The sequence below is a fragment of the Amblyomma maculatum genome, chromosome 9 (genome assembly GCF_055883805.1).
Source record: "Amblyomma maculatum isolate TAMU_Amacu chromosome 9, ASM5588380v1, whole genome shotgun sequence".
Lineage (NCBI taxonomy): Eukaryota > Metazoa > Arthropoda > Arachnida > Ixodida > Ixodidae > Amblyomma > Amblyomma maculatum.
Genome location: NC_139352.1, coordinates 26518554 through 26543170, shown reverse-complemented (window position 1 = coordinate 26543170; position 24617 = coordinate 26518554).

The window sequence follows — 24617 nt, the reverse complement described above, 5'->3', positions numbered from 1 at the left end:
ACGACAATACTGCTACTAGCTTTCACATCTTTTGTGATGTGGTGTCCGACATGTGATGCTTCTGCGCCGCAACACAAACGTAAGCAAGAATTTTGTTTCTACATTGACGTCGCAGCCTGAACACTTCATGAAATAATACAAAATCGTACCTGATGTATTTCAATATGCTCCAAAATTTCTCTCAAAAGCCTCTAAACATCTCCGTAGACGGAATATTTTCAGATGTAAAATGAGCACTGATGTTCGCTTTTTTTTTTCTACTTCTGCCTCAGACGAATCTTGCTGAAGCTTGATAAATGAGCAGTAAACGATTGGTGTTATGTATATGTTCGCCAGTGTATTTGCCAGAGTGGAGTTGAAGAGGCCGTTTCACAGAAAATTAGATTGCCGTACTCGACTCATCATCAAAAATTAGAGAGAAAAGTTACAAACATTGCAATAGCAGGGGGAGAGCTAAAAACCATTGCACTGATTGACGGTCAGATTGCTTGACCACGGGAGACTGCATAACATCTCTTAAGTTTTCGCATTAACATACGAAGGTGAGATCCAAATATAAACACAATGTTTCAGTAAACTTGGATCCTCGGTTAGACACGGTGATCTTATGCCCCACAACCGCTTTCAAACGGCTTGTTTAAAGTGACACTTAGGATATATGCCGGCTACTGTTTTCATATAAAGTTGTATTTTAAGAATTTGAGCTGCTGCGTTTGTGCTGGAATAAACAGACCCAAGTAAATGGATTTCTGAATAACCTAGTAGCAAGCTGCATGCACACAAATCAGGATCTTCTCAGGAAGGCGGTAAATCGGAGCCATATTTTACATTGTCTCCTCAGACCCTAAATTTTGTATTTTAGTGCGTCCCCAACTTTTTCCTCCTTGAACTCTAAGTCTAAAGACGCCATCGAACAATTCAATTATCGTTCGCCATAGCGATCGCGGCCCTCTGAAAGGCGCGAAACATATATTCAGCTTTTCAAAAATATGCCTTTAAAAGACAGCTATATTATTGGCGACATTTTCAAAATATCTTTGACACACGCACATCTCACCCTTACGCTGGATCACATTTCTGTGCATTCTACTATATTCTCATCACTCGAAGTGATTTAAAAATTATAAATTCGTCCACCATCCATAGTGCATCTGAGGAAGAAAACTTGAAAAATTCTTGCGGCAGTTATTTTGCGATTTTGCTGTTGCTGTGGGTCGTGGTACCATATCAAAACATTAGAGAAATACTTTTTGTGATTCAGTCGTTACGTAGACTACTGTTGCCTATTTTTATTTTAGTGAGTTCTTCCGAACCTATTAGTGTTAAGATATTTTGTTCGCGGTGCTGTAGACTCTTCTTTCGGCTGCTTGTTCATATCAGGTGTGGAGGCCCACAGCTTTCGCCACCTGGCTAAATCTCATTTCTATTTACAGGGCTAAGGCTATGCATAGCTACGGCTTTTGTGAAACAATTAATTACGTTATTTCTAAAATACAAGCTACACTGGTGGCGGCACGAGTTCGCTGTCGACATTGTGCACTATGTTTCTAATTTACTCAAAGGTCGATATTAGGAACATTTTTCTCCTTCAGCCTTTAGCAAACTCGGCCTATGTATGAGCGGTTATAGTGAACATTATCATAAAAGACTTCTTTACTCTTAGAATGCCTTGAAAAAGTATTTCAAAGTGATTCAGCTGGTATAAAAGCGTCGGTTGCCGCTTTAGATATTCAGTCTTCAAAAAAAAAAAAATGAGAACAGTAAGACACGCATTTAAGCTAAATTCCTGTGCGATAATATACATTTAAAATTTCCTGTAAGCATACTGTGAAACATTGCGAGCATTACGGATATCTTCAAGGAGTTCTTATAGGCGCGCAAAAAGTCCTATTAATGTCATTGGAAGAGACTACCAAAGAATGGATGATGAAATCGCAGCATCATTAATGGAGCATATATCTATTATCTTTTTTGTTGTTTGCCTCACCTGCATAATCGTTTGCTATTGATATAAAGCAAAGCAACGTGGCAGTGCAATCAAGGAAGCTGTAATCTTTCCTGTTATAGTACGACAAGAGTGTTTTGCTGTTTACCAGAATGCTTACAGCGCCTGGACCAACAAAATGACGATTCATCAACAATTTTCGGTGTTCATGCTCGCATTAGCGTGTTTCAAAATTTTTGGCTAAACTTTTAGCTTTAACTGTTGTGCCAGGCAGGTGAAGGCTGGCTAATAGCAAACGAAAACTCGGGTCAAGAAAGTGGTAATAATCATAGCTTTTAAGAGATTTTTAACCCATCTGGGTAGATAATTTGTTCTAGTGGAAAAGGTTTCCTTCATTTGCCTTTTTGTTTTTACATTTGCACAGAAATTTATATTATAATATTTTCCTGCCGGCATAACTTTAAATTGAATATTTATTGCTTAATGCAAAGTTACTGTAAAGTATACAAGGCCCATTTACATTTTTTGTGACAACCGAAAATGTGGTAACTAAAATGTACCCGCCTAATCCACGCAGGATATAAGAGGCGTCAGTCTTTAGGCTGCTGAATGGTGTGGCGAGGTACCTGATTCCTCGCGAGGTTTGACCATGAACTTTTTGTGTTGTGTAAGTTTTTTGTCAGTGCGAAATAGTGACATCATGAACTTGTGAGAGTTAAATGGGCTATCGCCTGAGCTTGTCCAGTATCGTAAGTAACCTGGCAATATTTTAAAACAGAACTTAGATGGAGATACGCGTAGAAAGGGCAATATTGTAAGCATAATGAATTAAGCACGAACGAGGTAAGAAGGAATTGCCGTGATGGTGAAAAATATATATAGTGACCAAAGCCGATATAGCTATAATTTGGACACAATCTTCGATCCCCATAAAAAAAAAATGTATCATTGCAGAATGATCTCTACAATAAACAACCTGACAAACACGCTTGAAAGTCACACAACAACAAGGAGGGTTAATACTATACATACGGCAAAAGAGGCTCTAATAACGTGGAACATGTCGAGTCTCAACGGTACTCTCGACGAAGACGCGAGCCCGGCTAAAACGTTGCCGTGAAAACACGTATTTGAAGGAGGATTCATGGTGGAAACTTCATACATGCAGCATGACATGTTGCACTGGAAATATCTTTCTTAACTTAGGAGCAACAAATGAGTTTGGTACCGGACGCTTTATTTCTACTGTATCGCATAGATAATGATAGTGAAATGTGTAATAGTAGTATTTCAGGAGCGCTGAGCGAAACGTAGAGGTCTATTACCAATAGCGACGCATGAGTCAAATGCATTTTTGTTCCATCGCTTCCTCAGCTACTTTCAAACTATTACACGATCAGCAAGAAGCATCCTTTACTGGATGGTGATGACGAGTGAATTCTGTTCGAAATATCCAGTAATATGCATATAGGTAGGCATTAAAAGCACAGAAGAAGCGAAGTACGTTTTATTGAGCGGTATCAAGCTTATATGGTCCAGTTTGGCATTGGTTTGCCAGATAATTCCTTTCAAGTTCTTTCCGCTGCGTCAGTTCTGGAGAGGGAAGGTAGTTCAGGAGTTCGTCAGATATATGTAATTTCGTGAACCACGTTGTTATACCACCTAAAAGATGATATCATGCGGTGGAGTAACTTCAGTGCAGTTTTATCAGCTTGGTACAAATTATGCGCTTCAGGAGCGCTGTGTTGTATGTGGTTTATTAGAAACCCTTTGCTGGAGGTCTCGGGCGTGATTTTCAACTTGTGCAAGTCAACACACACCAGCATGCCACGTAAATAATATTTCTGCTTTGCTTGCTTCTCTAACCCTCTCGCGCTGCCAAAATGTAGCGCCTGATAGAGGTTTTCCGGACAATTTGCCACTTGTATTCAATTATCATATTCAATAATATCGTGACGCTGGATACCAGCACCTGTGCTGACACGAACTGCCATCTAAATTCTCTTTACTAACCTGACTGATTTTGTGAGGCTGGTCGTGCATACCTCAATATGCAAGCGCGTCTCGGTACGGTTTTTTTTTTTCCGACGATGACGACCTTAAAGGCGAGTGCGAGCGTAGCTGGTTGCCCGGCGCTATGTGTAATCTATTCGAAGCGGCAGCCAAAAATAGCGTTTAAAATGTAAAACAGCGCTAATATGTTGGTACTATAATGGTGTGTGGTGTAAACCGCTCGGTGCATTGATTATTTATTTACGTTTGTGCAGTCTTTGCTACATCTGCATGAAAAACTTGGCGCTATAATTAAAAGAGCCGTATTTAAGCCATGGCTCACACCAAATAAAGAAGCATTTCAATGTCTCCCGACAACTTTGGACTCGGGATGTTTAGGCTCTAGGTTCTTTCCATATTTGCCCCTCTAGGTATGAACCACGTTAAAAGCAGACGTTGAAAACACAGCTCGTCTTCTCGCTGCAAGCAATGCATATTCTAAATGAATGTAAAAAGCATTCTGTTCCACTACTATATGTTCAGCTGATGCGATAGGCGCAATTTCTTTTAAGCTGGGTCAAATTTCAATGCCCACAAAACGCAGAAGTATTAAATAATATTCAAGGCGCTTATCATCTGTCGGTGGTGAACATGCGTTATATTTTTTTTTCTCAGGCCTTAACTAAAGCAACATAGCGCAGCACTTTAACCATCGAAGACTTTTTCTCTGTTTAATGGAAAGCGTCCTGTCTCCAGTTGTTGCTTCATTAGCGGTTTGGTCAGAAACGCTGTAGAAAAATTTACGGAGAACTCTTTGTGCCATGCATTATCCCGTTTTTTGTGTCGCATGATACTGAAACACACGAGTATTCTCCACAATGATGATTGCGGGTTACCAAAAACATCACCCTTCAGATAGTAATTACCATTTTTTTAGCAAACAGTAACATGCATTTAGGTCCCCACAAAAAACTGCTGCGGCACAGAAACGTATGCCTTACGCACGGAAATTAGTCCTACATTGTCACCGCCTCATCCAGGGAAATAAAATAACTGTGTCGCCATCAAAGGACAAACGCGAAAGAACGTATAAGAGGCGATACGAAAGGAGAGTGGGTTTTACTGACGCGCGCACCGGAGAGAGAACAAAATTTGATATTGTGGAATTGTAAAGAGGAACCGCCCCTTCAATCTGTAATACAAGTTCCTACTCTCGATCAATATAAGGCCGTGTTAGTAAGCTCAGGCATGGGAGCTCAAACCCGGGTCATTCTAATGGGTAACTGAGGTCGCTGTCAGCCGTGGACTGATAGCAACTTAGCACGCACTATCTGCATTCTGCCTTTAATGTCGAAATAAATGTTTTTCAATCCAATGATAGAACAAGAAGGACAATTCTCCAAGAATAGAATACAAAAACCATTAGAAAAACCGATTACGCAAATCAGTGACATTTTAATGAGATATAGTCACGTGGGTGACTACAGTAATATTTGCTGCATGTCGCCCCAAGGCGTCACTTCACTCGTTTTTACAGGATTAAAAGCGCCAATTTCAACTTGCGTATCCTTGTTTTATTGGATATTGTATTGCTAAATTCATAATATACGAGGCAAGATCTGTTCATTTTAACCATTATTTCAACGTCTGTTCTTTTTAACCATAAGCTCATTATTTATTGTGGTCAGTGTTCTGTACCTTTGAATTATTGTTAGCAATCATTCTTTTTTAAAGCCGCACTCATATATATGATTTGAAGCAATATATTATTTACACCTTTCACTTACTTCTGCGAAAGGTTTGTTTAAAATGCTGATTTGGTTTAGGGGATTTGTCAAGATGCGCATCTTCTGACGGAGCAAAGTTCGAGAACGGAACAGGAAGGTTTCTTGGACCAACCCCTTGTGAGTTTCATCGTTGCGATGCGCCAAACTGGATAATTACAAAGTAAGCCGTACTGCTACTACCTTATGTTAACCGTAAATAGCAATGCTATCTTGGGTTGTACTCCCTGAGCACAAAATAAGGGCGTCAGGACTTCACCACGTTGTCACTTAGTCAGAAATGTTATTGATGAAGAATTTCCTGTGAAAACACTGCTCATGAGTGAAGGCGCGAAAATATTATGGCGGGGAAGTTCTCGCGATAGAGCTTGCCTCTATGGTTATGAGCTCTTAGAATATTTAGTGAAGTCAAATTTATCATTTAGCTACAATTGCTACGATATCTTGCATTTACGAAGCCTAATTTGTTTGCTGGTGAGGAAAAATTTGTGAATGAAGTAAAATCCATTTTGAAAACTTCGCAGGTTCTTTAATGCACTCGAGAAAAAATGAAACGATAAAATGCAGCCATCAATCAGCATGTTCAAATAGCTTAGCTGCCAAAACCTGCGAAGTTACTATGAATATTTCTGGCTGCTTAAGTTTCTTCCGCCATAGCCGGAAAGCGTGGTTTGTTATATTAATTTGATATGAGTTGGCAGCTAATTTATTAAACACAGTTGTATTGCATTTACATTCGGCAACACTGTTGACCTCATACAGTAGTTATGAACATGCTTATTTTGAAATCAAACTGTTTCCCAACTATATTGTGCCAAATTGTTGTTCCTCCACCCAAGCCAGCTGACGATTTTGATGGGGGAAATAAATGCTTTAACAAGCAGGCCACTGAATATAGTACGGAATTTACTGAGAGATTAAACAAAGGCATTCAGTTCTTTTGTGCTACGCACGTTCGAATATTCTCATTTTCAGAACATGACAGTTAAAAGGCGCACGTCGAAAAAAACTTTTTTAATGTTTTCTAGTGATCATGAAGAATTGATTGTATATATAGGATGTATTATTTATGTACCCGAATTTTGCAGTGTTTCTTTTTTCCTGTATTTCGTTTGCCCCCTCTCCTCTGAAATGCCGGTACGGCCGTGAGGGTAAAGACAAATAAATAAATAAAATAAAAATGTAAGCATACCCTCCAATAGTATTTTATATAAATAAAGCAATGCCTCTTAAATTGTTTTTTATCACAGCTTTTTTCATTATTTTGTAAAGCACCATGGCTGCTATGAAATAAAAAAAAAAAAAGGTCAGGCCGCATAGTACACAAAAATCTTCAACATAACCGCAATTTAGTTTCCTAATCATTTTAGTTCTAGAGGCGCACTATGGTGAGAAATAGGGCTAGGTGAAATAAAGTCACAAATTTATCTAATAATTTGTATTCGTCCTATTCTCTGGACCACCTTTACGAGGAGGACAGCGAGAAAGGCTCGCTATTTTATAAATAATTTAACGCACATAGCGGAGTACTCTTTTGAAATTCATAAATACTAGGATCGTATACTTGACGTCGAACACTAAACACGCAGCTAAACATATATGTTCGGCGAATATTTAAACCATCTACTTATGAGGCGTTGGTGTTCACGAATGCGCAGCTCCCATTACGTTAATTTACTAAGGTACGAATTGCATTGAGCTTTTAAGAATTTACGCTTCTTAAATGAGCTGGATTGCTCCAAAGCGACAGATCTATTAACCGGGAGGAACATTTAGACGTACAGATGCCTGTATTAAAGGCCGCACACTATGGTCTGTAAAGCACTTGGGCACTATTGAAGACCACGAGTTTCGAAAAATGCATTGCAGAAAGGGCTCAAAGTTACGCATATAATCATACTGCTTGTCTTTGACAGATATCATCACAAGGCACAAAGTTATATTACTCACATTGATTTGATTTCATTTCCACACTTTTGAACATCAGTGTTGAAAGAAGCAAACTATAAGAAAAATATGTGAATATTTCTTGTGCCATGTAAACTATCCTCCAAATCCGAGAAACAGCGTTTCGTGCTTTTCTCGGTTTAATTGATCATCCTCGAAAATCGAAGTGAGAGCATATTTGGTGGATTTAGATTTTGTTTAAAGAATATTAGCAGGGAGGTCTGATTGATAGCCATAAATCAATACAGTGTCAAACCTGCTCAAGGGAAGTACAAGAAGGTTATTTTCCTGCTAGTAAGGGTAATTATCTCATAATAGCAAAAGGCATTTTTTTGCCATGTTTATCGCCCGTAACGTGTTTCCTCATTGTTACAGGTAGGATTGAGCGTATAGCAGTTTTCATAGTGGCTCCAATATGGACATCCAATTTAGATATAGATTAAAGTCTGAATAGCGAAGAAGAAATCGATCTATACCTCTGCCAATACTCCTAAAAACTTTGAAATCCTAACTAGCAGCGAAGATTAGCAGCCGCACAGTAGCGCTTTGATCAATGAAATTTATGATAATGTATGCGTACTAATAAAAGCTAAAAGTCGAAACCTTATCATCATTCGACAAGGCGGTGCAGGTGTCAAAATTTGGCTTGTCTTATTCATGACCGTCGAACTGTCTGTGTAATGGAATTTAACTAGTATGCTTTTGATGAGGGTAGAAAATGAACTAACTACTTATTGTAGCACATCAGAGGAGTGAAGGCTGCGCACAATCCAGAGTGCTCGGAGGGATTTGCTAAGGGACCCGATAGACCCTAACATCCGAAAATAAATTTCTTGGCATTGTGACCGACGCCACAATTAAGCATTTTGTCGCGCCAGAGAACCCTCCATCCCGCACATATTGATTTATTTTGGTGGGATTCTGCGCGGCGATATATTAGCGCTGCGTTTGCAGCAGCCGCCGAAGATGAAAGGTGCATCAGAAGATAAAGCTAGCACGCAACCGCTTATCGCTATAGTACCCTACTGCGTACGATTCTTTAGTTGATATATCAAAAATGTTTTAATTATGGCAATAAATAAAATTAAACACAAAGGTTAACGGTCAAGAAAGATCACAAAATTTAAATCCTGAAAACACGTTTAGGTTTTATGAAGGAATTCTACTCCTACCCCAAAATTATTTACAAAATTTACACCTGCAAACTATAAAAGTAGTGCGAAATCTATTGACACCGTCAAATATTGCTCACAATGTAGGCTGACACTAACTAAATAATATTGATCCCTCTTTCATATCCACATACATAGGTGTGATAGCAAGGAGGCTCCGAAATGTCTTATTCGGCATTCGAATGACGGTCAAAAGTTCCCTCATTGCTGCAATGATATACCTGATTGCACGGAAGAGCAAATCCAGGAAAAGATGGAAGAATTAAAGAAGAAAGAGGACGAGTGGAGAAAACGTCAGGTGGAGACTACCTCATAGCAATCCTACTGTTAGTGACAGGTAGTATAAATAAACTTTCAACCCTTTATTGCCTGTTCCCGTTATTTCTTTTCTTCCTAATAGACTATTTGGAACGAATCTATTTAAGTCACCCTTCAATAAATTAATTGCGAACGGTCACAATTATAATAAAACGCATTGAAGTATATATATTTACCGGTAAGGAGCGAGCTATATATACTCTTGAAGATGCGTGTGGTAGTGCGGAAAACGAAATTAGTGTTCAATAAAAAAATCCTCAGATCGCAACAGGCCTAATATTAAAATAATTTTTTGCGTAGGAGGGCGGTGTAAATGTAGCGCTTTCATTAATTCGTCAGTATTCTATACCGCTGCCGGAAAATCAATTATTATGCCACAAAATTTGATACCTTCACAAACCGTTTCAAGAGTTAGCCCGAGCATCGAGTCCATAAGCTTTTGGTTAAGTATATATGATGCCGCGTGAGGATGTTATCGGAGGGAAAATCCAAATGACTAGGCGCCTGCTGCAATTTTTTTCACGGAGCAGCAAGCGAAGTCCTGGCATAGAGGTAAGTAAGAAGTGGAGAAAGGAAATCTCTTCTGTTCTCTTCCAGACGCCAGACGATTTCAGACATCAAAGAAATTTAAACAATGTAGCCTCGTTGGGGTATGCATTGTATGCGTGCATCGTTAACTAAGTACGTTTGTGCACCAATGCGTACTTTTTTATTGTGCGTGGCCGGGAACCACAACTACGAACGCGGTTTTTGTAATTTCAAATTGCCGCATATTGTCAAGTAGTGGTGACAAGGCCGTACACACCAAAAGAAGGCACAGGTGTGATGGTACTGAAATCAACTCCTTATTGGGCTCACTTGCGCCCGCAAAGGAACATAGCAACTAGGCGGCGACGGTAGGAACACACGTGCTCGTCGATCGTCGAACTAAGAATGCTGTCGCGCACATGAACGCTCGATGCAAAGGCGGCTCAGAACCATCTAGATAACATCGCAAACTCTCACTAGCACGTGCCTGGAACATTGTAGAAACATAAGCGAGTGGCCGAAATCTTCGAGACAGATCTCGCGCATCTTTCGCGACAAAGAAACTGATAAAGGTGCGTCTCGCGACATCGAGCATTAACAAACAAAGAATACAGAATTGATACGCGCGCCGGAATCACAGTGATACGGCCGCATGCCGACGGCTGCTAAAAAACGACAAATACAGTTTTCAAGGTTTCGCGGCAATATAATGTAATTTAGAGTTCTTCAGTATTTTCAAAACGAGGCAACGTTGAATGCTCCTTTATTAACAATATGTGGCATCGGTGGCAATAGGTGGCATTATGAGCAAAGAGAAGCATGCCTCTACAAGCCATGTGTGAATACTTTTTGGCTGGCAGGACCACCGACCTTACGTTCTTCGTTTGAGATGAAATGTTGAAATGGGAATCGAATGCCAAAGCCGAGGAACTACACTTTTGCCCTCGTACGAGCGGGGTAAAACGTTTACTTGTACTAATGCCAGCGGGATGTTCAAAAGCGTGGTAGCTTATGATAGTATTTAATTTTAAATATATGAATTATATAGACGCCTGTTAAACCATCGCGAGAGTGGAATTCGCTGTGCCATTTCCTTAGTCCTGTGAGTAGCGCTGTTTCACTGCATGTGAAAAAAATGGTTACGAGTGAGTGACAAAGAGTAGATACACGAAAGTATTTTCGAGAGAGGACTCCCGGGCATTCTTTAAACGCTTTGCGTCATACCGCTCAAGGCGGAGCATATGCGTCACCGAAAATGTTAAATATTTATAACGTGTCGGATTAAATGTCTACCTCTAGCCACGTTATGATGTCCAGTCATTTCGCTAGCGTGCGCCTATGACGCGATCTTTTGCGTATGAATGCATGCGAAAGCTAAGATGTTGTAGTTACTCTTACATTGACCGGCTGTTATATACGTGCTTGCCCAGATATTTCTATGCAGTCTGTCTTTTCATTTGTCTATGATTTCCTGTTTACGTGGAGCGAGATTTTCGTTAACCTCTCGGAGGTGCGGGCGTTCGTTCTAGTTTATGTTGCCAACTTAAAGTCATCGATTTCGTAACGTAGCATTTGTGTTTGTCGCGTCAGCTGCACTTCACATAGCGCGTCTCGAAGGAACACTCTTCTGCCGTCTATGGCTCTGTGTTACTTTTACAAACCAATGCTCTCCTGACGAGGATGGCTGACAGCCCTGCTTGTGAAAGATGTGGCTGCGAAGAGACAATCTAGCATCTCTAGTGTAATTGCACTGTTTTTTCTAGTAAAAGACAAACTCTATGTTCTGCTCTGAACAGCTTCGATTATGCCATGTAACCGAGGATAAGATCCTCGGTCGGACTTCTCTCAAGACAAGGCGCTATTTTGTTATTGATATTTGCTTGAATAACAAATTGCGACTGCGTTTCTAGCCTCTCTTCCCCTTTTTACTCTCCTCATTCCTCTTACTCATTGCAGGGTAGGCAATCAGAACACCGTTCTGAGTAATATCAGTGCCTACTATTCTCACCTTTACCTATCCATATATAAATAAATGTCCTCTCAGATGAATTTTGCGCCTTTCCTAATGCTTATTCAACTACCTTTCAATGAAGGTGAAATTTTCTGTGCAACTTAATTTCTGCCACTGAAACTAATTCCAGGTGGATTGCATCAAACTTCTCATACTCTTCAAAACAGTAGATTACGCAGGTAACACGAGTATAACTCTCTGCATCACTAGAACTAAATATTTCATGAGGTAGCTCGAAGAGCAGATAAAAATAACGCGACCGCGTAGGATGAAGCCGACTTTCAGAATGATCTCACTACAATGACGCCACATAACCTTGCACAAGCCTTGTAGTAGTCTCGGTGGTGTTTGTCAAGCCAACTATATTCCAGCCTTCTGTATGCAAAACAGCGGATTCTTAATTCTCACCAACAAAATGCTTAAACAGAGATCATACACTACTCGTCAATTAACTGAACTACCTGTAAAAACATAGCGCTTTTTGAGGCATACCCTTCTTAAACCACCTAAGAGAAAGCTTTTTTATCCCTTAATATATGCTTTACGGTTCCTCACATAAAGAAGGGGGATCTATATCACATGCCTATTATAGATCTGCCAGTACGTTTTATGGCCGTGTTTAAATTAAAATATTGTGTATGGGCTCCGCGACAAAACCAAATCTAAAGAAACCGGACCAATGTCATGACTTCACTTTGCGCCTCTTGACTGTTGTGCACTGCACATCTTGCATAAATACCATGCATCTAAAATGGAAGGTATATATTGCCGCCTGGTTTACCAGTTGGCAGAGAAAGAAGGAGCGTGATATGTCTGACAATTAAAGCAAGAATACCTTTCACAGCAAGAAAAACATGTACACTCTGTGATGTACTATACAACCACTCTCAGCGAAAGTACATGCAGGGAAGGGCAATTGCCTCTCGCGCAATCCTCCAGTCAACGGGTTTTGTGCATGCTGAGTCCACTTTACACCAGCACCATTCTCACCTTTTTCTGCCACCTAATTTTCTGTGGCCGCCCGTTAAGCTTTTCTTCACTTTGAATCAATTTTGTAACCCTTAGAGACAATCGGACTACATGTCCTGTCCAAGCCATTTTGATTTCAAGTAGAATATCTTTTACCAACCCACAAGCCTGCATGTGCACCGGGGGGTGAGAGCTGTGCGAAAATTCATTTGCGCTACCTGTGGCACCAGGGGCAGCAGATATGAAGGCTGCATTTGTTTAAGCAGCATTTAATATGTATTGCATGGTAGGCTTCCGTGTTACACGCGCATAGTGGGAACCGTGCACTGGTAGAAGGGCTGGATGACTACCGACTAGCGGATTAGAAAACGGTGATCCCTCGGAAAGAAACATTGCCTCTTCGCTGCTTGTTAGACACCTTAACGTTGTCAATGTTTGTATTGCAACAGACGTCAGTAATCACGAAATGATTTCTGCTGTCGCTTTAGCTTATTGCTTTTTGATTTCGCTTCACATTGCTCATACAGAAAAAACGATATTTGAGATGGCACATGTAGAAGCTGCATCTTCGCGGAGCAGGACAGAGCTGATCGTGTAACACTGGCGCTTGGGCTGCTGTACGGGCGAGGACGGTCTATATTCACGGTCGGTATTTAGTCCTTTTTGCTGTCCCCAGGCGCTGCTTTCGGAAGATGTTGTCCTTGGAGGATAATTATGTGATTGGAATTAAGTAAACTTTCGTCCTGCCTCACGTCAGTGGTGGTGGCCGACCTTGCATGAAAACAAGTAGGCCGCTTCCTTTCGTCGCAGTCCTACAAACGGTCGTGCCACTTGAGCAGTCCTTGTAATAATACCGACTTATTTTTGAGATCTCGGGTATCGCTGTCTGGCAATGACGTTTCACAATTCACGAAGACTTGTGCGAGTCCTACGTAGATGCTTTACAGAACATTTTGCCACCCTATGTTTGTCTTCGCAGATTCGTCTTGTTGCTAACAGCACAAAATGACATTTCTCCATCAGTGCGTGCCGTATGCTTTGTGTGCGAAGCTTTCATTGTTGTGAAACTTTACTTGTGACATAAAAGGGCTGATTTGGGAGCCATCAAATTGCATTTCGCTGGATGAAGCCACCATAAAAAAGCGTGGTTCCAAAGGTGCTGGCGCGCATGCTCCATGGGATGCGATATTAAGACATATTCTTCAGCGTGTTTAAAGAGAGATCGATGAATTACGGCCACATACTCTACAGCCAAGGCAAACATACAGTACGAAGGAGCAATATTAGCGACATATACTGAATCAGAACCACTGTAGCCATAATCCGCCGCGGTGTAGTGGTTATGAAGACCGAAGTTCGATTCATGACGTGCCCATAAACGTTTATGTTGTTGTTTTTAAGTGTAATTGTGTTATTTTATATTGTTGCATGCTTTTTTCCAGCGTGGCGACGCGTTTCTTTCCGGAAACGAGGGCCATCAACGATACAGGCCATTCCGGTATCAGAGCTCCACGCGGTTTCATTCCGAACTTTCCAGGGCAGTACAGGAATTTCCTGAAGTAGCCCACAATCATGTATCCCAGATCCTGTACAGTGAACCTGTATACGATTTCCTGTATGAATTTTATACAGGATGTTATAAAATTCATACAGGGAGGTCATCACCTCGCGTTGCGCCTCTTGATTGTTAGGTACTACACAAGGCAAACATGGAAAAAAATGAAGTTTTCTTGTGAGTATAACCTTACGAGTGGGCAGAGAGCTGTCTCCCATGTATCTCTAGAATAAAGCTCTACTTCCCAACAATTTACCGCATGTTCTTTGCATCCAAAGGTTTCATATGTAGCCTTTTACATATGAGCGACCAGAATATAGGCAAAAAAGGAAACCAACGAATTAAAGAAACAAACTATGTTCTTTCTAGTGTCATGTGAGCTCCTTTCAAGATACAGATAGAGACGGACTGGGCAGGGGGAGGCTTCCAGAAGTTGGTAGGGCTGCGTATGAGTAACTCTTTGCAGGCTCAAGAGCTGGCAAATTTAGCAGGTGGGAGGCGATGTGGACACGAGGTTAGCCACGGACTGGGGGCTCTGCGCAGTGGGCTGATCCAGCCCACGAATTCGCTGGCGGTGTCGGGAATAGAGATGACGGGTCAAGCTGGCATGCCAAGTGTATCTTCTTCTACGGCCGCTATCCGGAATGCCGGCTCCAGGCAGAAAATGTTGCATAAACCCGTATTACCGTCAAGTCTACCTCTGGCTTTTCGCATAAAGGACATATGCACAAAGTAATGGTGCACTGAAGACCAAGAAATAGATTTCGCAGCATCACACTCTGCCGACACAAAATATCAAGTTTGTTATTCGACAAAAAAGGGAAGCGCACATGCACATGCACCACTCTTCGGATAAACAGACAACTTGATGTCGTCATACATTGTGAAGAATATTTATACATTCATGAAGCTAGCCTTCTAAATCTGCACTTCCGAAAGATTCGAAAGTTGTTGCAGCCAATTACTCTGCGAATGCAGCCAATTGCTGCATTCGCTCAATTTTAGCCTCCAGCTACCGTACACTGTAGTCCAGCCGAAGTGGATAAGCAAGTGTGTTTGATTCCTGTCATGCACAAGTGGTAGATGAGCAGTGTTTGCACGATGACATAAGATGTGACACCACATACCATTCATTGTCGCTAATTTTCAAGGTGGTCAACATCCCCTGAATACATATTAAAAATAAAAAGGTTATTACGGTTCGGGAAGTATTATTTCTGCACAACATAACGTAGACATTTCTCTACGATTAGTTGTTTAACACCTCTGCCTGAGCCTCGCTTTTACTCCTAAAATAAGCATGAAGGGACGCATGGAGCAATCACCAAATCCTCGCAGAACATTATTCATTTGTGAACGCGATACAGTGGTAAAACGCCCGACTACTGTACCGGAGTTCCCGGGTTTGATCCCGACCTCCGGCGGCTGCGTTTCGATGGAGGCGAAACGAAGAGGCGTCTGTGTGCTGGGCGATGTCAGTGGGCATTAAAGATCCCAGGCGTGCGAAATTACCCCGAAACCGTCCACTAGAGCTGTTCTTTCTCTTTTTACTTTCACTGCCACCTTTCTCCCTTCCTCCCCGGCGCGGCTCATGTGCCCACAGAACATGTGTGACAGACACTGCGCCTTTGCTTTCTGTGAACCAATTATTATTATTATTATTATAATAAATAGAGGAGTCCCAAAAATCGTCCTAGTCAGTTCTGGAGGTACGTTCGCAAGCGTTCCAATAAATCGGATTCCAGTATCAACATAGTTGACTCTCATGGGTCGGAAATTCGGGATGTTGCCGACAGTTTTGCCCACATTTTTCCTCCGTATACAAGCCTCCACACTGCGATTCCGTATGCCTCGGATCTGGTGCACCATCTAATTCCTTTCTCTTTGACGAGAAGTTAATAACTGCAAGTCTCAAGCGTCTGAGACCATCTTTGTCTCCTGGACCGGATGGCATTCCAGCCGCCATAATAATAGCCTCAGTTGTACCTTTGTAACAGTACTGACTGCTATATTTAATAACTGTTTGAAAAATGCTGCCCTCCCTCGCATGTGGAAAATAGCACGCGTCTTTCCTGACTTCAAAACAGGAAACAAATCTCATGTTTCTAATTATCATCCGATTTCTCTCCTATTTGCAACCTCTAAGCTTTTCGAATTAGCTTTGCATAATGCACTTTCCTTCCATCTCAAGCATGTCATCATACCGAATCAACATGGCTTCATATCGGGTCGCTTTACTTCAGCCAACCTAGTCAAGTTTATGACATATGCCTCTGCAGCCGTCCTTCAGAGGGGTCAGGTTGACACAGTGTACTGTGATTTGAGCAAAGCGTTCGACGTGTTACTCACTCATTACTACTTGAAAAGCTTCTACTCTCTGGTGTCGAAGTCTCAATCGCAGCCCTCCTACACAACTATCTCCTTGATCGTTCCTGCTTTGTCAGTGTCAATGGACAGACTTCATTTATCCTGAAACCAGTGGAGTTCCTCAAGGTTCTGTATTAGACCCGCTTCTCTTCTCCGTTTTTATTAATGCCGCTTCTTCCGTCATCAAGAACTCCTCGTTTCTTTTTACGCTGATGATATAAAAATATTCAATGTCATACATTCTTTTCAAGATTGCTTGTTGTTGCAATCGGACATACCTGCTTTTTCTCATTGGTGTGCGAAGAATCGACTTCTTCCCAAACTAAGGTTGTCTCATTTACTCGTAAAAAGCACAGCTTTCTCTACCCTCATTCTGTGAATTCTGTGCTGTTGGACATGGTTGATGAAATTAATGACCTTGGTGTACTTGTTGACCGCACCCTCAGCTTCTCCTCTCATCCTAAACGCATTGCTCAGCAGGCTATACGGACACTCAGATTCGCCTTCAGACTTTCGAGAGAGTTCCGTACTCCACTTCCATTCCTAATGCTGTACCTGTCCATATGTTTGCCGCTCTTGGAGTACGCGTCGATTGTTTGGAATGTCACTTTTAAATCGAACTGAAACAAGGTTGACAGAGTACAGCTAAATTTTATACGGATATTTCGATATCGCTTTCCTAGCTCAACTTTCTCCTCTCGCTCCACCAAGAGTACCCCACTGAATCTTCCTTCTCTTAACTGCCGCCGTGTCAGAGTAGATATAAGTTTTCTGTACAAGCTCCTTCATGGCTACATTATGTGCCCTCAGCTCTTAGAGTACATCCTTCTGCGCGTTCCGCGAAAAAGCATGACGGAATTCAGACCGTTTCAAGTTTCTCCGTTTCTTCATTCCCAATCCCCTCTTGACAGAATACAGATGTCTAACTCTTTTTGTCTTCACCTTGACATCTTCCGAAACTCGCTCTCTTCATTTATATTGGACGCCCGCAGTTTTGTATTCTAAACTGTATTTATCACATATAACTTCCACTTTTTAGCTTAAGTATTGCATTTAATTTACTTTAATTTAATTTGCGTTTTGCTTTCACTCCTGTTCAGTGCCGTTTAAAGTATCTTATACTGCTTTTTATCCGTTTCTTATTTATATTTTAACTTTAAATTTTATTTTTGAATCTTACTGTCCCGTGTTCAATTCTATTTCTTTATTGTATTTCCCTGTATTGATATCATGTGCTTTAAGTACCACGCACTTGTTGTGCCTGGAATTGTTGTTTATTTTATGTATATTTCTTTTACTATAATCAATGTAAGTTATTTGTTTTTTTCTCTCTATTGTTTTTCTTTTCGTGATGTGCTCTACAATTCTCTGACTGTGTATATAAGACATGCTACTCATTGTTTTCTTTCTTTCCGTGACACTTTTCGTTTCAATTTCATTTTATGTGTTATTTCTTCTTTTTGTGTTCTATCTGTCTGTGTATAACTTGTGTGTGCAATTTCATTTTGGTTTTTAATTTCTTTTTTTTTTTTTTTGCGCTGCAGCACGAAGACCACATGGTTGTTCCTGCGCACATTAAATAAAGATTGATTGATTATTTGAACGATTATTGTTATTATTATTTTTTTTTCGTGATGTGCTCAAGAATTCTCTCACTGTGCACATAAGAGATGGTACTCATTTATTGCTTTCTTTCCGTGACACTTTTCGTTTCAGTTTCATTTCATGTGTTATTAGTTTCTTTTTTGTGTTCTATCTGTGTGTGTAAAACTTGCGTGTGCATTTTTTTTTTTTTTTGCTGCAGCACGAAGACCACATGGTTGTTCTTGCACACATTAAATAAAGATTGATTGATATATACATAGATTTATTATTATTATTATTATTATTATTATTATTATTATTATTATTATTATTATTATTATTATTATTATTATTATTATTATTATTATTATTATTATTATTATTATTATTATTATTATTATTATTATTATCGTTTCCGAAAGCGTCTGAAGGTTAACAAAAGGCGGTTTTGCATTTGCTTGCGCAGAACCATGGCTGCTCAACACCAAACACACGCGCTCTAAGCACAATTCCTCGCATGACGGCAGCGTGCGCGCCGCAATGCCGCCCCCGCTCACTTACAGCTATGACGAACACGAACAGTTCACCTGAATGAAGAAAGCTCTCTTGTCGCGCTGGATGCCTGACAGACTATTGGATCTGACTCACTGTTCATTGTAGCGCTTTTGGGGTTGATAGAGAAGATTTATAGGTAAAGGTGTGTAATAATAAGGGCAAAATGTGTGAATAAGCCACGCGGACAGTCCTGCGAGTGAGGAAACAGGTTCAAGCAGGAAAAGGAAAAATATCACAAAGGAAAATGTGCCTAGCGCGCGCAGGAGGGATGCACTCTTCTGGGAGAAATTGCTTAGTAGGGAAAAGAGGTGCGAATGTGACACTCGGTGTAGGGAAAAAGGAGAAAAACACGCAAAATCACGGATAATGGCTCGTGGGTCATTCACAGGAAAAAGCAGGGAAACGAAGACGCGAAGACACCAAGTAGCAAAAGCTTTTAGTCATTTTCTAGCGAAAAGCATTCGGGTTTGACATCGTTGTCACTTAAGAAACTGAAAAAAAAAAAATAATAATAAGCATTGCTATGATGTATGTAACCGCGTGCAGTGGTCTCTCTCCTTTCAAGCTGGAACAAAAATGGTACCATTATACGAAAATAAATTTAAAAACTGTTTGATAGGATTAGTACAAAATGCATGCTCCTTCGACGTTATATGTAGGATAGTTGTTGCACAAAATCAAAAATGCCCAATAGAATAAAGCGGGCAATTAATCACTTCGAAACTGTAGCGGAGAAGCCGCTACCTTTTAACTAAAAATGTTTCACTTCTGCTAACAGCATGCTTTATGCTAAGAAAAGCAAAAGTGTACGAGTGCGATTAGAGGTAAAGTGGGTAAGTACTTCACATACATCTTTTTAATAAATAATACGTGTAAAGCATAACCATCTCAAAAATATAAATTCCTGTAAGAAGCAACAATGCAAATACAATAAGAAAGCCAAATATTCTATAACAAAAATTTCTAACAATAAAATCTCAAGAAAGAAAGACAAAACTTCAAATGAAGGAATGCAGGAACGTGTATTATAAATGGAACAATGTACTCAAGCTTAGAATCCTCTTTGCTTTCCTGAAGCTGGCCACATATTTAGCGCGTGGTCAACGTTTGATTTTAAAACATCCGATGATCGATTTCATTCTGTTTTTTTCTAACGCTGCGCCAAAGGCCGTTCACCCGACACCCTTCTAATACAGATCTCTTCTAATACACATATGCCGGCTTAAGACTGTGGAAGTGAATGTTCTAGGTTTGAGAACGGTCGGTCTGATTTCGAGGTACTCGTACAGGCAAACCGTACAAAATTCCTTGAGAAGAATGCCGTTTGACCACTTACGAATAAGCGCGCATTTATTCCCAGAAATCAGGCAGGCACTATTTTAGAAGCACTGCTCCTGGTCCACCTCTGACAAATAGAATTTTATCTAAGCTACACTCGATCCATTTTCTACGGCCCTCTTCAGCCCGGCTTGGTTAACTGATTGATTAGCGAAAACTTACCGTATCAGTATTTTACAGCTCAGTTCTCACTTCTGGTTACCTGGTCACCTTCGCTTTGTCTGTTATGTGGCAGCTAAATAATTATCTCTGCCAAGTAACTACACATGCCTCAGGTAATACATATTACTTTCCACTAAAACCTCATATGTAAAACTTTGTATTTCCTTCACAATTATTGCGCATTAATGAAGAGAACATCGGAAATTTGCATAGCCAATATGGAGGAAGCAGCACACAAGGGCTATTATGGGCAATTGTATGCTGTACTACTGCCAATATGGGCAGAACAGTTGACAATCGGGTCCGTGGTTCGAAGTGTCATGCAGGGGCAATGTCAATATTGAAGGAACAGACGACAAATTGGTCAACAGTGGATGTGCAATTGAGTGATAATGTCAATATTGAGAATACAACGGTCGTCAAGTAGGGCTATCACTGGAACTGTTAGAGAGCGACATTGCGTATATTTGGGAGCTAGTGGCAAAATAGGTCCGTTATAAAGCGAGACTCTCAATACAATCCCACCTCATTCCCGATATTGGCCTTTCTTTATGCTGCCTGAACATCAGACGCCACAGCTGCAACTTAACGCATGGTTTCACAATGGAAAGCTACCTAGAAAGTTCGCTTTCAAAACGGGGTCAAGAATGCACTCAAGCTATGCTTTCAAATCGAAACTGAAGCTGTGGTAATATTTTTATGCCGGTAGCTTTAAAGATCCCCTTTCAGTTGGAGACCTAGTTTCGGTAATGGTACTGAAAAATTTCGAGCAGTACTATGAGAAGAGGTACATTGCGGGTCAGGTACATTGCGAAGATGTGCAACGCGCTCCTAATAAAAACTGAGACAGTACCGAGTCTCTTGAATCACGAGTAGCACGCCTTATCACTTGGCCACGCAGGCATGTTGTCAGACCTTGGTTAAAGTGGGGTATTTTAGCTAGGTAGTTTTTCTTGCACACAATTTGCTAACTTATGCCTGTATGCTATACGTGAGTATGAGTGTACAAAGAAGCACAGAATAACTAATTAGCAACTAAGCGAGTAGCAAAGAGTACATAAGCCGAAGATCATCAGTAGGGGAGCCATTATGCTGTATCCCTCCAATCTTAATACCACAGGTTAAATGACATCACCATTTTCAATTTCATCTGATCTTACTTTCTAGGAAACAGTGTGCTCAGCAGCAAGGCTACATTGCGAAGTTACTCAGGCGTTTTGCAAAAAAAAAAAAAAAAAAAAACAGTTCTAGGAGTGATACTAACACCGTTATCATACTTCGCCAGAAAATGCAAGGTGTTGTCTTTGTAATCACTCATTTTTTTCTTTGGGAACTGAGCGCGAAAGATCTATCACAAGAAGCAATGTGTAATGTTTTTCTGCGCCTACTTTAGCTGCTGGGCAGAATTGTTCCAAAAGACGGTCTAACATTTTCTATATACATGGATCGTACTGTTAATTCAGAGAACTGGGTTTCAAAAAGTAAGCAGTTGGCTGATTCTTTACACCATCTGAAATTCTCGCGAAATAATGACATAATGCAGCAAGGAATGGTAGGAAAATAAAATATAGTTTAAAAATGTTTTCGATGAAACCATTTAGATTTATTACGGCTTTTAGAAGGCTGTAAACATGTGTAATCGTCGCAGTGGACGCTTTTTATATTGAATAAACAGTGATCCAAAAACCGAGAAGCGGACTTATCTATTTACAGTTCGCGCTTTCCTAGAAGAAAATGAAAGCTATGGGTCGGAATAAATCCGTGACATTTTTTTGCGGTCATTATAGCTGTTTATTTCTGCTGCGAAAGTCTTTTAGATTTCTTAGAGTTTATCAATGTTTCCAGTATTAAGGCGAATGCCTTTAATGACTCATGCTCGCGGCCACCATTGTGTCCGTCCGTCCGTAACACTTTAGCTTGATGACGTCATCAATGGTGTAGTATGTCGTACCTTGAAAAAAAATGATGACGTAATCAGGAGTGATACATATCGCGCCCTAAAACTAAGGATGACATCATCGGTGGTGTAGTATGTCGCACCTTGAAATAAATGATGTCATCAGTGGTGTAGTATGCCGTATCTTGGAATTAATAATCACGTCATCAGTGGTGTGGTATATCACGCCTTAAAATATTAATGACGTCGTCGGTGATGTAGTATGTCGTACCGTGATATAAACGACGACATCAGTGGTGTAGCATGTCGTGCCTTGAAATTATTGGTTACGTCATGAGTAAAGTAGTATGTCATACCTTGATACTGACGACGTCATCAGTTGCGTAGTATTTTGCACAATGAAATTAATGATGACGTCATCAGAGTTGTAGTATGTCGTACCTTGAAAGTATTGATGATGTCATTCGTGGTGTAGCATATATCGTGCCTTGAAATTAATGATGGCGTCATGTCGCACCTTGGAATCAGTGACATCATCAGTGGCGTAGCATTTCATTATTCATAATGAACAGCGCGAGGAGAGATGGAGACAAGAGAAGAAACGCTGACAAGAAGACGGGCGCTTTGAGACAAACGCAGCACAATATATGCCAAAAACCACAATGACATAAAGCACGGTAATCAAAGGGCAGCCGACATAAGCATGAACCGGGTTCATGCTTGTGTTGGCCGGCCTGTGATGACTGTGCTTTAGGGTGTAATATGGGGTCCCTTGACCTTTCTGCCCTCCTTTTTCATATTTTTTTTCCGGTTCATGCTTGTGTCAGCTGTACATTTAGGACTATGCTTTAGGTTGTCATATTTGGCCCCCTAGCTGTCAAGTGGTTTTGGCATATTTGGCTGAGTTTTTCTAAAAAGCGCCCGTCCTGTTGCCAGTGTTCCTTATCTTGTCTCCGTCTGTTTTCGCGATGGTCATTTCGGATCATATCCCACCAACTCCCTGAATCGGCAATTTTGAGTGTAGTATTATAATGTCTACAATATACTGGCTGGTATGCCATGCGGAGAGGTCTAACAATGGGAGGAGGTGCTGCATCGGCGACAGCTTCTAACTTTCGCCGTCAGGGGCATTGCTAGGCGTAGAGGTCGAAGTACGAAGTACGGGAAGCTCAGAGTAAAATATTATATGAGGAACGCCTGAGGAAATTGGACAGTAACAGATGGGCAGCTAAAGTATTTAAATACCTGTACCTAAAAAGCGTTGACTCACAATGGAGGAAAAGAACTAGGAAACTAACTAGTAAGTATGCTAGTAACAAGGACGGAGAAATAAAGAGCATTAAGCAACAGGTGAAAACACAGAAGGTAAAAATTGGATAAATTCGATGGAAAAGAAACAGAGTGTGGAATTATACCGAAAGTGGAAAATGCAGATCAGGAAGGAAGATTTCTTTGATAACTCAAGAGGCAGTGCCCTACTTTTTGAAGCTAGATCAGGGTGCCTTAGAACTCGCAGCTACAAATAGAAGTTTAACAATGGAGATGACACATGTGCTGTATGTGGAAACTCCAGTGAAACAATTGACCATATTATACTCGAATGTAATGGTATCTATCCGGAAGTTGGTGCAGGCGCAATCACTGTTCCTGAAGCTCTGGGCTATAGAGATAACAGTGGCCGGGTGAATAAACCGGCGGTGGAAACTAGCAAAAAACGACTGGAAGATTGGTGGCTTAAAAGCAGAGAAGTGACATAATGTTAGTAATGTAGGAACAAAATTTAATAAATAGAATGGTGGTTTAGTTAACCATTCTAAATCAATAATTAAGATATAGGGAGAAAAATGAGCATGATAGCTACTGCTACCACCCCGTTTCAAAGGGGACGCTCCTATATTCCATCCATCCATCCATCCGTCAAGTAGACGAGTTTTTTCTCTTATCAACTTTATTTCATTTTCAGCTAGTTAGGTTAGGCGCAGCCTAAAGAATAGATTATATAGCTTTTTGTCCTAGCTGCCTGGTTTTTCGTGCCGGCAGCTAGGTTTCCTCGGCGTTCATTCTTTAACTATTTTGTTTAGATAAATATTTTTTTCTAGGCTATTGGCATTGGCATAATTTATTGTAACGCGTCTTTCCTTTGCACTTTGTATATTCTAAGAATTCGCAGTTGATAGAGTTCAGATGACACATGCTTAAGATGTGCTAAGTGCAATCAAAAGAAGGTAAAATGTACTCAGTGTCAGGCTCAGGTTAATCTAAAGAAAACGCGTTTTGGCTCGGTAGAGGAAGCGGAAGGCCGTGACTTTTTGTGTTGATGTTGCGTGCTGAGTGCGCGTTAGATAGATTGGAACGAGAAAATGGCGGTTTAGTGTCTCGTGTGGATGCCTTATAAAATGAAGTAGGTTCATTAAGGGCAGAAAATCAGAAACTGATGGGACAACTTCCCCAAATGAAAAAAAAAAATTGGCCGACTTTGTCCTTGCAAACGAC